This window comes from Aquarana catesbeiana, linkage group LG02 (assembly GCF_042186555.1).
Source record: "Aquarana catesbeiana isolate 2022-GZ linkage group LG02, ASM4218655v1, whole genome shotgun sequence".
In the NCBI taxonomy this organism is placed as follows: Eukaryota; Metazoa; Chordata; class Amphibia; order Anura; family Ranidae; genus Aquarana; species Aquarana catesbeiana.
The window spans coordinates 5,219,924-5,233,848 of NC_133325.1; the positions used below are offsets into that span (position 1 = coordinate 5,219,924).

General features: G+C 45.7%; 1 protein-coding gene across 1 annotated transcript in view; it reads left to right on the top strand.

Annotated features, from left to right (window-relative positions):
- Positions 1–13,925, top strand: part of LOC141126605 (uncharacterized) — a 111,506-nt gene that overhangs the window by 1,050 nt on the left and 96,531 nt on the right. The gene's annotated exons all lie outside the window — the stretch shown is intronic.

The following is a 13,925-nucleotide window of genomic DNA, read 5'->3' on the forward strand; positions in this document are numbered from 1 at the left end:
TCTCATGTGTCCTCATATCTCCATAGTCTTCCATGTCTCATGTGTCCTCATATCTCCATAGTCTTCCATGTCTCATGTGTCCTCATATCTCCATAGTCTTCCATGTCTCATGTGTCCTCATATCTCCATACTTCCTAGTGTGAGCGAGAAGAATCCGGATATGACTAAAATTACTAAGGTACTCAAGCGCTAAAGTGAATATATAAAACTGTAAAATAGTGTACAAAGTAGTGTAAAAAAAAAATAAACTAATATATAAAAAAACTGATATATAAAAAGAGTTCAAATATCCAGATACTGCAGCTGCAATCATTCAGTGACACCCCACTTATAAATAGTTAAATAAATAAAGTGATGCGCTCGTAATATCTATAGGATATCCTACTATTCAATGTGCTGACAGGTCACATTCTACTTGTGGATACTTTGTTACAAACTATACAAAACTTGAACAGTGATTAGCATAATATAAATACAATGTGTTGAAAAGTCTGCTGTGAAAGTCTAATTGGAGACCTCCCGGAATACAAATCCAAAAGTTAGTTCACCATTTGTTCTTGTGAAATAATAAACAAACCAAAATATGTGGAAAAAGGTGGTGAAAAAATAGAGTGAAAAATACAATAAAACAGATGTACTAAATAAATATGTAGTTGGTAACAATTATAAAAAGATTACAATTGTGTGAATTCCCATACACCTTACTTGAAAAGGTGATTCCTTTGCAGGTTAGAAGAAAAATGATGATGATACCTCTTATCTGTGTTTAAACAAGGCTTACTGAGTCTGGGTTAATCAGCAGAGGATAGGCTTACATCCACCAGCTAGGATCATCTAATCTCCGCTTCTCCTGTTCATATGCTTTCCCCCACATGAAATACAAAAGTGGGACAAGACCATTGCGCACATAACTTCTACTAAATAAAGTTAACAAAGAGCCCAATAGATCCACTCACATGATGTAAAAGATCTAGATCGCATTTCACTGATGTATGGTCAGTAGAAATCACTGCCTCCGTGTTCCTCCGTGCTGCTGCTATTCAGGATCACTGCAGGCTGCACACTGACAAGAGCTGACAGGCTCCTTCTCCCTCACACCACACACGCGTGAGGGAGAAGGAGCCTGTCAGCTCTTTTCCACATATTTTTGTTAGTTCACCATTTGTTCTTATGAAATAATAAACAAACTTTTGGATTTGTATTCCGGGAGGTCTCCAATTAGACTTTCACAGCAGACTTTTCAACACATTGTATTTATATTTATTTATATTATGCTAATCACTGTTCAAGTTTTGTATAGTTTGTAACAAAGTATCCACAAGTAGAATGTGACCTGTCAGCACATTGAATAGTAGGATATCCTATAGATATTACGAGCGCATCACTTTATCGATTTAATCCGGATATGACATTGTCTGTCACAGAATATATGTAATGAAGCTGAAGTTATCTTCTTATTCGGCCAGCTTCTTATTCAGGTTGGATCTTTATTCACAAAAGTGATTATTTACTAAACAATCATCTGCAATGTTTATAATAAAATCATGAACTTTACCAAAACTATCTCCCTAAATGCCATGTATTTAAAGGGGTAATTCTGAATAAATATCTGAAAACCATCTTGGCTCACCCAAATTCCACGTTTTATACTCATTGGGCATCCTTGTTTAATTTAATTTTTTTTTTTTTTTTAATTGTTTTTTTTATTATTATTCCCTCTCTATACGTGCTGGGTTGTATGTTGTTATCGTTGTTTATGATGTTTGTATATAAGAAATTAAAAAAGGTGCAACATTTGGTGCCATATTTTATGATTTCTATCACTTGGCTCAGGCCAAATAGAATTTTCCTGTATAGTAGGATGCCCAATGAGTATAAAACAAGTGGAATTTGGGTGAGCCAAGACAAATTTCATATAGGAATAGCTTGGTTTCTTATTCGGAGTTTCCCATTGAAGTGCATGGGTGACAGGGTGACAAGTTTGGTGCCATGTTTTAGGATTTCCATCACTTGGCTCGGGACAGTTTGAACTTTGCTATATAGTAGGATGCCCAATGAGTATAAAACAAGTGGAATTTGGGTGAGCCAAAGTCGTTTTCATATAGGAATATCTTGGTTCCTTATTCAGAATTTCCCATTGAAATGTATGGCTTTTCAAGGTGCCATATTTTAGGATGTAGATCACTTGGCTCAGGCCAAATTGAACTTTCCTATATAGTGGGATTCTCAATGAGTATAAAACAATTGGAATTTGGGAGAGCCAAGATGGAATTCATATAGGAATAGCTTGGCTTCTTATTCGGAATTTCCCATTGAAATGCATGGGTGACACAGTGACAAGTTTGGTGCCATATTTTATGATTTCCATCACTTGGCTCGGGCTAAATTGAACTTTCCTATATAGTAGGATGCCCGATAAGTATAAAACATGTGGAATCTGGGTGAGCCAAGTTGGTTTTCATATAGGAATATCTTGGTTCCTTATTCAGAATTTCCCATTGAAATGTATGGCTGTCAAGGTGCCCTATTTTAAGATTTATATCACTTGGCTTGGGCCAAATTGAACTATCCTATATAGTAGGATGCCCAATGAGTATTAAACAAGTGGAATTTTGGTGAGCCAAAGTGGTCTTCATATACGAATAGCTTGGCTTCTTATTCAGAATTTCCCATTGAAATGCATGGGTGACAAGTTTGGTGCCATATTTTATGATTTCAATCACTTGGCTCGGGCCAAATTGAACTTTCCTATATAGTAGTGTAGCAATAACTCATGGTGGAGCTGCTGGTTTAAGCAGGTCTGTTACCTTCACTTTGCTTCCCTCTGTTTCACCGGCACTGGGTCTAGGGGTTCCGTTGAGCTTACAGCTGGACGACACACGCACCAACACTGGAGTACGTTTTCAATGCTTTATTAAACAGTCAAACTTTAGGAAGTAGCAGGAAAGAGGCGGAAAAGGAAACCTTCAGGAGAAACTCAAATATCTTCTTATAAGATCTTAGCAACAAATGTCCCGGTAGAATTCAGATAATTATGTGGAATGCATTCCCCTCGTGGGATACACTCTTTGCTCGTCTGGATAGGCCTCTCTCACCAGTCTAGCAGCCAGTACGCAGCACGAATCTAAAGTCTCTGCCACAGACTTACCTAGGGGGGTAAATCTGCACGATCCTCTGCTACAGGATGTATCAGATCTTCTGCAGTGAACAGTCAGTCACAGTGCCTGAACCTTTAAGCCGAACCGGCCACACTATGCTGTATAATTACTTCTTTTGGATACGTCCTCCAGCCGAGTCACCAGGCCCCTCTATAGACCCGCACGCTGCGTGATCTCTCCAAGACGGGTCCTCCCCTGGGATCTCCTCGGCTGTCCAGCTTCGTCACACAGGACTGACAGCTCAGAAACATTCCTCGGCCGCGGTGGTAGGCCCCAGACAAGCATCTGAGTCCATCCCTGCACCGCAGCATCGTGGGCCTCCCGATCGGAGGACCACAAGGTAGCTCCTTAACGCATACCTGTCAGCCAGGAGGGCCAGCAGGTGGCTGTAAAACGAACCCCAAAATATGGAGTCTGTCCCATTAATACCCCCTTCCCAGAATGCAACTCGGAGGACCACCTCCACCGAGCGTGCCTCCGGGACAGAGGAGCATCTATACACTTCGACACGTTGCCCTTCCAACACTGACTAATGATAACAGCGACACCCACCGGTCAGCACGGAAGTACACACAACGTCAGCCAAGCTGGAACAGAGGCAAACTTTTAACCTTCCTAACACACAATTTACTAAAAGTACCTAATCAGCGGTAGATTGTAAATCTACCAGCGCTACAGTAGGATGCCCAATGAGTTTAAAACAAGTGCAATTTGGGTGAACCAAGATGGTTTTCATATAGGAATATCTTGGTTTCTTCAGAATTTCCCATTGATATGCATGGCTGTCATGGTGCCATATTTTATGATTTCTATCACTTGGCTGGGGCCAAATTGAACCTTAACTAATAGTAGGATGCCCAATGAGTATAAAACATATGGAATTTGGGTGAGCCAAGATGGTTTTCAGCTATGTATTCAGAAATACCCCTTTAAATACATGGCATTTAGGGAGATAGAGTTGTTAAAGTTCATGATTTTATTATAAACATTGCAGATGATTGTTTAGTAAATAATTACTTTTGTGAATAAAGATCCAACCTGAATAAGAAGCTGGCCGAATAAGAAGATAACTTCAGCTTCATGTATATGTATAGTCTTCCATGTTTAATTGGTCCTCATGTCTCCATAGTCTTCCATGTCTCATGTGTCCTCATGTCTCCATAGTCTTCCATGTCTCATGTGTCCTCATATCTCCATACTTCCTAGTGTGAGTTAGAAGAATCCGGATATGATGTTGTCTGTCACAGAGTATATGTAGAGTCTTCCATGTCTCACGTGTCTTAGTGTGTCAGTATTGGTGTCAGGCTATATGACTGAGTGTCCCTATAGATCCCATAAGATGTCTTCATGTGCTACATGTAGACGGAATAACTCCACAAAGCTCAGAACCTCTTATGGCAAACATTCATTCACTAACTTCATCAAGTCATGTATGGACTTTGAGTGACAAGCACACATGTAAGGCTGGCCATACATGAAACAATTTTATTATTCAATTTCATTTAGATTTACCTTCAGATATGTACAGTAGGTGACCGTGATATTGTGTCAATCTCGCCGCTTTTATCAGTGAGATTTGATACCTGCGAGCCCCGTCGTGGGAGCCTGTGCCGAGATGGCTCGCTGATCGGGAAAGGAAAACTTTTTTTTTCCTTTCGTGATGAGCGACAGGCAGTGCTGACAGCTGTCTGGTATGAATCCTGAGGGGGAACGCCGCATTAAATTTTAAATGAAAAAAATGGCGTGGGTCCCCCCCCCAGGAGCATACCAGGCCCTTAGGTCTGGTATGGATTGTAAGGTGAACCCCCTACGCCATTGGGGTGCCCCCCAAAAGCCATACCAGTAATTTTATTAGGCAGATCCGGGGTCTTCTTCCGTCTTCTCCCGGTGTTCAGCTTCTTCTCCCGGGCCCCTCCACTATCTTCTTCCAGCTCTTTTGCTAGCGGGGGGCCCAGTCTGCTGCTGCTGTCTTGTCGCCGCTGTCTTGTCACCTTTTCTCCTCTCTTCTTACGATGTTGACACGACGCGCTCTCCTGCTGGAATGTTGTGGGCAAGCTGCGCAGCCATTTATATAGGCGGTGACCCTGCCCTTTGTGATGTTACAGTCCCAGCATGCGCAGGGACTCTGGGGTCATGCCCCCTTATGACGCCAGAGTCCCAGCGCATGTTGGGACTGTAACATCACAAAGGGATGGGATCACCGCCTATATAAATGGCTGCGCAGCTCGCACACAGCATTCCAGCAGGAGAGAGCATCGTGTCAACATCGGAAGAAGAGAAGAGGCGACAAGACAGTGGCGACAAGACAGCGGCAGCAGACCGGGCCCCCCGCTAGCAAAAGAGCTGGAAGAAGATAGCGGAGGGGCCCAGGAGAAGAAGCCGAACACCGGGAGAAGACAGAACAAGACCCTAAAGTCGGAAGGAGACCCCCAGAGCTGCCTAATAAATTACTTTTAAAAGCTGTGTAGTGTGTTTTTTTTATTGACACTTTTTTTCTCTAGGTGAATGGGTAGGGGTACCATGTGCCCCATACTCATTCACATAGGGTGGGGGGGCGGGATCTGGATTCCGATAAGTCCTCCGCCCACAGACCCCGACAACCAACGGCCAGGGTTGTCGGGAAGAGGCCCTTGTCCTCATCAACATGGGGACAAGGTTCTTTGGGGTGGGAGGCCCGCAGGGCGCCCCACCTGCCCCAAAGCACCCACTCCCCCATGTTGAGGGCATGCGGCCTGGTACGGTTTAGGAGGGGGGAGGGCGCTCGCTCGTCCCCACCCCCTTTCCTGACCGGCCGGGCTGCGTGCTCGGATAAGGGTCTGGTATGGATTTTGGGGGGACCCTAACGCCGATATTTCAGCGTAGGGGGTTCCCCTTACAATCCATACCAGACCTAAGGGCCCGGTATGCCCCTGGGGGGAACCCATGCCGGATTTTTCATTTAAAATTTGGCGCAGCGTTCCCCCTCAGGATTCATACCAGACAGCTGTCAGCACTGCCTGTCGCTCATCGCGAAAGGAAAAAAAAGTTTTCCTTTCCCGATCAGCGAGCCAGCGTGACATGCACAGTACCCTGTCGCCGAGAACCAGCGCGATGGGATTGCACTGGAAACACAATCTCGCGGTCAGGTACTGTAGTGCAAGGGCCTACCTGATTGCATACTAATTGAAATGGTTTAGGTTTGACCTCATGTTTTGGTAAAACTAAAGGAAAATTGAACAAGAAAATTGTATAGTGTAATCCCTCTCAGAATATTCTGCCCTCTTGTTGCAGAGCCTGGGATTGCTCTGAGGAAGGATACAAGCTCCACCCATCCCCCTTCTTGTCTGTAGAGGATTTGTCTGGACAGCCCCCTTCACGGCTGTTTATACATTGTATATTAGACACAGGGGGACTACAAGTCCCAGCATGTCCTGTATACATTGTATATTATACAAGGGGGGACTAAAAGTCCCAGCATGTCCTGTATACATTGTATATTATAGAGTGGAGTTTAGTCTTGTTTGTGTCCCCCCCCAGTGTGTATGAAGGTGCCCCTCCCCTCATGGAGGGTGTGATCTGGAGAGGGCGCTGTCCTAGGAGAAGCTTTTTCTTATCTCAGGGAGTCAGACTTCCCTGTGAAATGTAGAAGAAGGTGGAGGACTCTTCTTGATTAGTGTGTTGGTCGGGGTTGTGTCCAGTGGTGGGAAATGTCCCTGAGAGGATGGGGGTTGGGGGATCTTGGTGATGTGCAGCCAGCAGTGGAGGGAAGACTTCCCCTCTGAACACAATGGGGGGGGGATTCAATAAAACTGCTGCTGCACTTTTCTGGCGTTAATCCCTCATGTGAGTGTATTGCACCCAATTCATGAAGCATTTTCCACCCTCTTGGCTGTGAGAGCGACTTGTGTACCACGTTCAGGTAGGTGTACAACGCACCACTTTACCACTTAACTCTACCATACTTTGTGCTGTAGAGTTGGGCAAACGGTTCAGCCTAGGCATGAGTTCAGGCTGAACATTGGCTGTTGGCATGTTCGCTGAACAACCAAATTATGGGGACATTCAACGGTTTGTTCGGCCCGACGAATGACCACAATGCACCGCGCCACCACACAATGCATTGGAAGCCCTGATTGGCTGAAGCAATAAAAGCTTTGCCCAATCAGAGCACAGAGCACTGTCAGAGCCCATCAGTACTGCTAAGCAGGGGCCACCAGTACCACCTATTAGTGCAGCTTCATCAGTACCTTCTGATCAGTGCCCACCAGTGCCGCCTCATGAGTACCTCCTGATCAGTGCCGCCTCATCAGTGTCACCTATTAGTGCCCACCAGTAGGGATGGTCCGAACACCCCCCCGTTCGCATCCAGAACATGCAAACGGGCCGAAAGTTCGCGCGAACATTTGAACACTGTTAAAGTCTATGGGACTCAAACGTGAGAAATCAAAAGTGCAAATTTTAAAGGCTAGTATGCAAGTTATTATCTTTAAAAGGGTTTGGGGACCCGAGTCCTGCCCCAGGGGACATATATCAATGGAAAAATGTTTTAAAAACAGATGTTTTTTTTCGGCAGTGATTTTGATGATGAAAAGTGAAAAAATAAAAGTGAAATATTCCTTTAAATATCGTAACTGGGGGGTGTCTATAGTATGCCTGTAAAGTGGCGCGTGTTTCCCGTGTTTAGAACAGTCCCTGCACAAAATGACATTTCTAAAGGAATAAAAGTCAATTAAAACTGCTTGAAGCTTTAATGTAATGTCGGGTCCTGGCAATATGGATTAAAATCAGTGAGACAAACGGCATGGGTACCCCAAGTCCATTATGGATATTAAGGGGAACCCCGCACCCAGATTAAAAAAAGGAAAGGCGTTGGGCCCCCAGGGCCTACATACTCTGAACAGCAGTATACAGGCGGTGCAAACAAGACAGGGACTGTAGGTTTGTTCTTATGTAGAATCTGTTTGTAATTTGGAACTGGTACATTTTGTAAGTGTAGCTCCAGCCAAAAAATCTATTTTTAAGCTTTTTGGAAAACATAGGGAAGGGTTATCACCCCTGTAACATTTGTTTCCCCCCTCACCTTCCAGGACAGCTACTTGAGAGATGATTGGCTCCGCCCTCTACAGGAAACACAAATCAGATACAATTTAAAAAGCCCATCCCTTTCCTCTGCCCCTCAGTTGTTTTGTGTTTCCAGACCCTCCAGGAGCACCGACACGTTTTCTTGTTTTTTCTTTAGGTCTGGTAACTGTGGTTGGTGGACCCCCTTCTCTGGTTTCATCCAGGACTGGTTGTGGCTAAGTCCTTGATGATAGTCTATTCTTTTCCAGAAGGTTTTTCTATTTCCTAAAGGTTTCTTGCCTACCTGTATGTGAGTATAGCAACTCCCTGTTTTTTTTCTGGAATGGTGTCTTCCTAGTACCTCATTTCGGTGTACCAAGATGGCGTCAGGAGGACTTCCGGTGACGCGGAACCGGAAGTCACATGACGCACTTCCGGACGCCGTGTTTTCTTATAAGATCATGGCGTGGAGACACTGAGGACATGCTGCAGGGGAATGGTCTGCTAAAAACGCCAATTGGCAGGTAGTTTTGTGGAACAGCAGCAGTCTTCTCTACGACCGATCTCCGCTTGCTTCATGGAGCTTGAGGACAGGTCTGAGGATGGAGCATCCGCTCATATTGAACCAGTGGCAGCATCCGGGTCCCATACTGCCCCCAGGTAAGCCCTTGTCTTGTCCCTTGCAAGGGACTTTTTGTATGGAACCTTTTATTTATAGTCCTTGTTTCTGCTTTCTTCTAGGCCAAACCAGTGAAGAAGAAATGTGGGAACTGTAGGGCCAGACTGTCTGATAGTTATAAAAAGCTATTTTGTGAGGATTGTATTCCCCCCAAATCTAGTTCAGAGTCTTCCTCCTTTAAGGAGTTGATGACCTCTATGAAGGAGGTAGTGGACTCCTTTCGGTCACTTAATGACAGGGTTACTAGTCTAGGGTCGTCCTCATCTAGACCCATAGCTCAAGACCCTTCAACCTCGGCTAGGTCTCTTCCCTTGTTAGTATCTGAGACTATTAATTCACATCCGATCTAGAGGAAGGTGAGAATCCAGTCTCTTCTTCTGATGAAAAGTCTGCATCAGATGAGGACACAGGCACCTCATCTAAATATCTTTTTCCGGTTGAGGATATGGATGAACTACTAAAAGCAATATATACCTCCGAGCAGATTGAGATGCTGCTACAGGCCTAATCGGTGCAGGATAAAATGTATAGGGGCCTACAGGGGCATAAAACAAAAACCTTTTCAGTACACCAGTCTCTTAGGGACATAATTCTGTCTGAATGGAAAGAATCTGAAAAAAAGGTTATTTCAGTCCAGGGGACACAAGTTTTCCTTTTCATTCTGAATTTGAGGAGGTTTTCTTTAAGTGTCCTAAACTAGATGCCCCTATGTCGCAGGTGTCCAAAAAATCTGATATTTCTTTTGAAGATTCAGGGATGAGCCGAACCCCCCTGGTTCGGTTCGCAGCAGAACTTGCGAACAGGCAAAAAATTTGTTCAAACACACGAACACCATTAAAGTCTATGGGACACGAACATGAATAATCAAAAGTGCTAATTTTAAAGGCTTATATGCAAGTTATTGTCATAAAAAGTGTTTGGGGACCTGGGTCCTGCCCCAGGGGACATGTATCAATGCAAAAAGAATTTTTAAAAAGGGATGTTTTTTCGGGAGCAGTGATTTCATATAATGCTTAAAGTGAAACAATAAAAGTGTAATATTCCTTTAAATTTCATACCTGGGGGTGTCTATAGTATGCCTGTAAAGGGGCGCATGTTTCCCGTGTTTAGAACAGTCTGACAGCAAAATGACATTTCAAAGGAAAAAAGTCATTTAAAACTACTCGTGGATATTAATGAATTGTCGGTCCGACAATACACATAAAAGTTCATTGATAAAAACTGCATGGGATTTCCCCACAGGGGAACCCCGAACCAAACAAAAAAAAATGCTTGGGGGTCCCCCCAAATTCCATACCAGGCCCTTCAGGTCTGGTATAGATATTAAGGGGAACCCCGTGCCAAAATTAATAAAAAAAATGGCGTGGGGGTCCCCCTAAATTCCATACCGGGCCCTTCAGGTATGGATATCAAGGGGAACCCACGCCAAAATTTACAAGAAATGGCGTGGGGGTCCCCCTCAAAATCCATACCAGACCCTTAAGGTCTGGTATGGATTTTAAGGGGAACTCTGCATCAAAATTTAAAAAAAAATGGCGTGGGGTCCCCCCAAAAATCCATACCGCACCCTTATCCAAGCATGCAACCTGGCAGGCCACAGGAAAAGAGGGGGGGACGAGAGCCCCCCTCCTGAACCGTACCAGGCCACACGCCCTCAACATTGGGAGGGTGCTTTGAGTTAGCCCCTCAAAGCACGTTGTCCCCATGTTGATGAGGACAAGGGCCTCATCCCCACAACCCTTGGCCAGTGGTTGTGGGGGTCTGCGGGCGGGGGGCTTATTGGAATCTGAAAGCCCCCTTTAACAAGGGGACCCCCAGATCCCGCCCCCCCTGTGTGAATTGGTAATGGGGTACAAATGTACCCCTATCATTTCACAAAAATATGTTAAAATGGTTAAACACAAGAGACGGTTTTTGACAATTCCTTTATTTAAAGTCTTCTTCTTTCCATCTTCTTTGGGTCTTCTTGCTTCTTTCTCCGGTGTTCTCGTCTGGCATCTTCCTCCGCTGCATCTTCTTCCTTGCTTAGTTGTCGGGCGCTCCGCATCCATAGGAGGCTCCTGCTGTGTGACGCTTCTCTTCTGCTGACACTTCTTATATAATGGAGGGCGGGGCCACCCGGTGACCCCGCCCCCCTCTGACGCACGGGGACTTGACCGGGACTTCCCTATGGTGTTCCCCGTGATGTCAGAGGGGGCGGGGTCACCGGGTGACCACGCCCCATGCCTAAAGTGCTCTCACAGCATTACAGCGGGAGAGAGCGTCGTGTCAACATCGGAAGAAGAGAAGAGGGACCAAGAAGACCGGGCCACCGCTAGCAAAAGAGCGGCAGAAGATAGCGAAGGAGCCCGGCAGAAGAACCGAAGAGCGGGAGAAGAACCGGACACCGGGAGAAGAGGGACCAAGGTGGCGGAGAAGACTGGGCCACCGCTAGCAAAAGAGCGGCAGAAGATAGCGGAGGAGCCCGGCAGAAGAACCGGACACCGGGAGCAGAGGGAACAATACGTCGAAGAAGACCGGGCCACCGCTAGCACAAGAGCGGCAAAAGAGCAGAAGATAACGGAGGAGCCCGACAGAAGAACCGGAGAGCAGGAGATGAGGCCGGAGAGCGCGGAGAAGAAGAAAGATACCCCCGAAGTCGGAAGAAGACCCCCGGAGCTGACTAATAAACTATTTTAAAAACCTGTGTAGTGTGTTTTATTTTTGACACTTTTCCCAGGTGAATGGGTAGGGGTACCATGTATCCCATACTCATTCACATAGGGTGGGTGGGCCGGGATCTTGGGGCCCCCTTATCAAAGGGGGCTCCCGGATTACGATAAGCCCCCCGCCCGCAGACCCTGACAACCAACGGCCAGGGTTGTCGGGAAGAGACCCTTGTCCTCATCAACATAGGGACAAGGTGCTTTGGGGTGGGGGGGCGCCGCAGCGTGCCCCACTTCGCCAAAGCACCCATCCCTCATGTTGAGGGCATGCGGCCTGGTATGGTTCAGGGGAGGGCGCTCGCTCGTCCCCACCCCCTTTCCTGACTGGCCAGGCTGAGTGCTCGGATAAGGGTCTGGTTTGGATTTTGGGGGGACCCCCACGCCATTTTTTCAGCGTAGGGGGTTCCCCTTAAAATCCATACCAGACCTAAGGGCCTGGTATGCCCCTGGAGGGGAAACCCATGCCGGTTTTTCTCACGCTGCTTTAATAGGAAGATGTGTTTTTCCTATTGCAGCGAGCACGACATGTACCTCGCCGAGAACCAGCGCGATGGGATCACGCTGGAAACATTCTCGCAGGCAGGTACTGCTGTGCGTGCGCTGGTTCACACGCTCAATTAGGGATTTATCCAGCGCACCAATTAAGGAATGAACCAGCGCAGCGCATTCATCTTAGTAAATGACCCCCACTGTGTCCTGTTGACACGTTGTGTACTGCGAATGTGCGGGTGTCCCAGGAACGCCACAGCTGATTTTATTCAGGATAACTAAATCTTTTTATTCTTGGACTATAAATTGACCCCGCCATAGTCGCTTGGCTCATTCCTCTAAATGAAGCCATGTGTGAGGTGGTGAAACTAGCAGAGGTGGAGCCTGGCCGTGGAATCTTGTTGCAACTGAGGGAGACCTTTCTGATGTATTATCAATGTTTTTAATTTTTTAAATAAATGTGAGTTGTATACTAGCTGGGGTTCATTTTTAATCACTCGGATACTGCACTATTGGAGGCACTTTCTGTTTTTTCCATGTATTGTTGAAACTACCGACAGTTAATGTGGATTATACTGGATCCAAGTCTGAAGTAGCACAGTGGCAGGAACCCTTAACAGATCATTACTTGTTTCTTGAGAGTCCAATAGAGGTTACCAAGGACCAGCAAAGATTTCCTGAAGGGATAGTTGCATGGAGTGCAAGGTGTGTTTGACCCCTAGCAGGGTCTTGTAAAGAGGTGAGCGAGCATTGCATGTGGTGGCGGGAGCAATATGCATATGGAGGTTGCTTGAGGTAAAGAAACATTTCACATTTCCCTGCATGTCAGCGGAAGAAATCAATTTGATATTGGACTTTCGTTTTGAACACTTTTATATTGCACATTAGTTCTGATTTGTTTTTATATTTTTGTGTTTTTCACTGACAGCGTTGTCTCATTTATATTTTATTCACTGTTTTTTTCCTGGGAGCACATAAGTGATAGCCACAGCAATCTCAGGTCTAAACATTTTCCTGCATAATAGCACGCAACTATCCTAATTCTAATTTTATTTTGTATAAGATTATTGTTATGATATAATTTATTATCTGAGTAGTTTTCAGAGTTTGGCACTAGATGGCGCACCTGTTTTCAATTACTGTTTATTAAAGCGTTTGTTAACCCCGAAAAAATGGATTCTGCTCCTTTAAACATGTTATATGACACAGTGCTCATTTGGCCCCCCGTAACACCTAAAAAACCTGGCTGATCCTGCCAGTTTCTCCCCACCCACCTGTAAACTGACCACGGAGTGTCATGGCTGCTGAGACCAGACACCGTGGTCAGTTTACGTGCCTCTGTCATCAGCAGCCTGCTATCTGTTCTCCTCTCCGCTCCTGTGTCCTCCTCCCCCCTCCCCTCTGTGTGTGTGTGTGTGTGTAAGCCACCCCTCCCCCTCCCCTCTCTGTCTGTGTGTGAGCCGCCCCTCCCCCCTCCTGCTGCTCTCATAACACAACTGTATACACACTCAGCACTGCCTCCTATTGTAGTGTCCCCCTCTGTGAATGATTTATAAATATAAATGCTGCAAATACCTCATTTAAGAGCAGAGATTGGGATCAAATGACCAGCCAGCTCTCTCCTCCCCTCCAGGCTGACATCAGCCGAGGAATCTCAGCCCCGCCCTCTGCATCTCTCAGAGGAGGAAAGGAGAAAGCTGGCTGGTCATGTGATCGTAATCTCATCAGTGAAATGAGGTATTTGCAGCATTTATTTCTATAAATCACACACAGAGGGGGACACTACAATAGGAGGAGTGCTGATGGTGTATACAGGTTAGAGTGGCTTAACAACCACTTTAAGTTTTGTGTTCA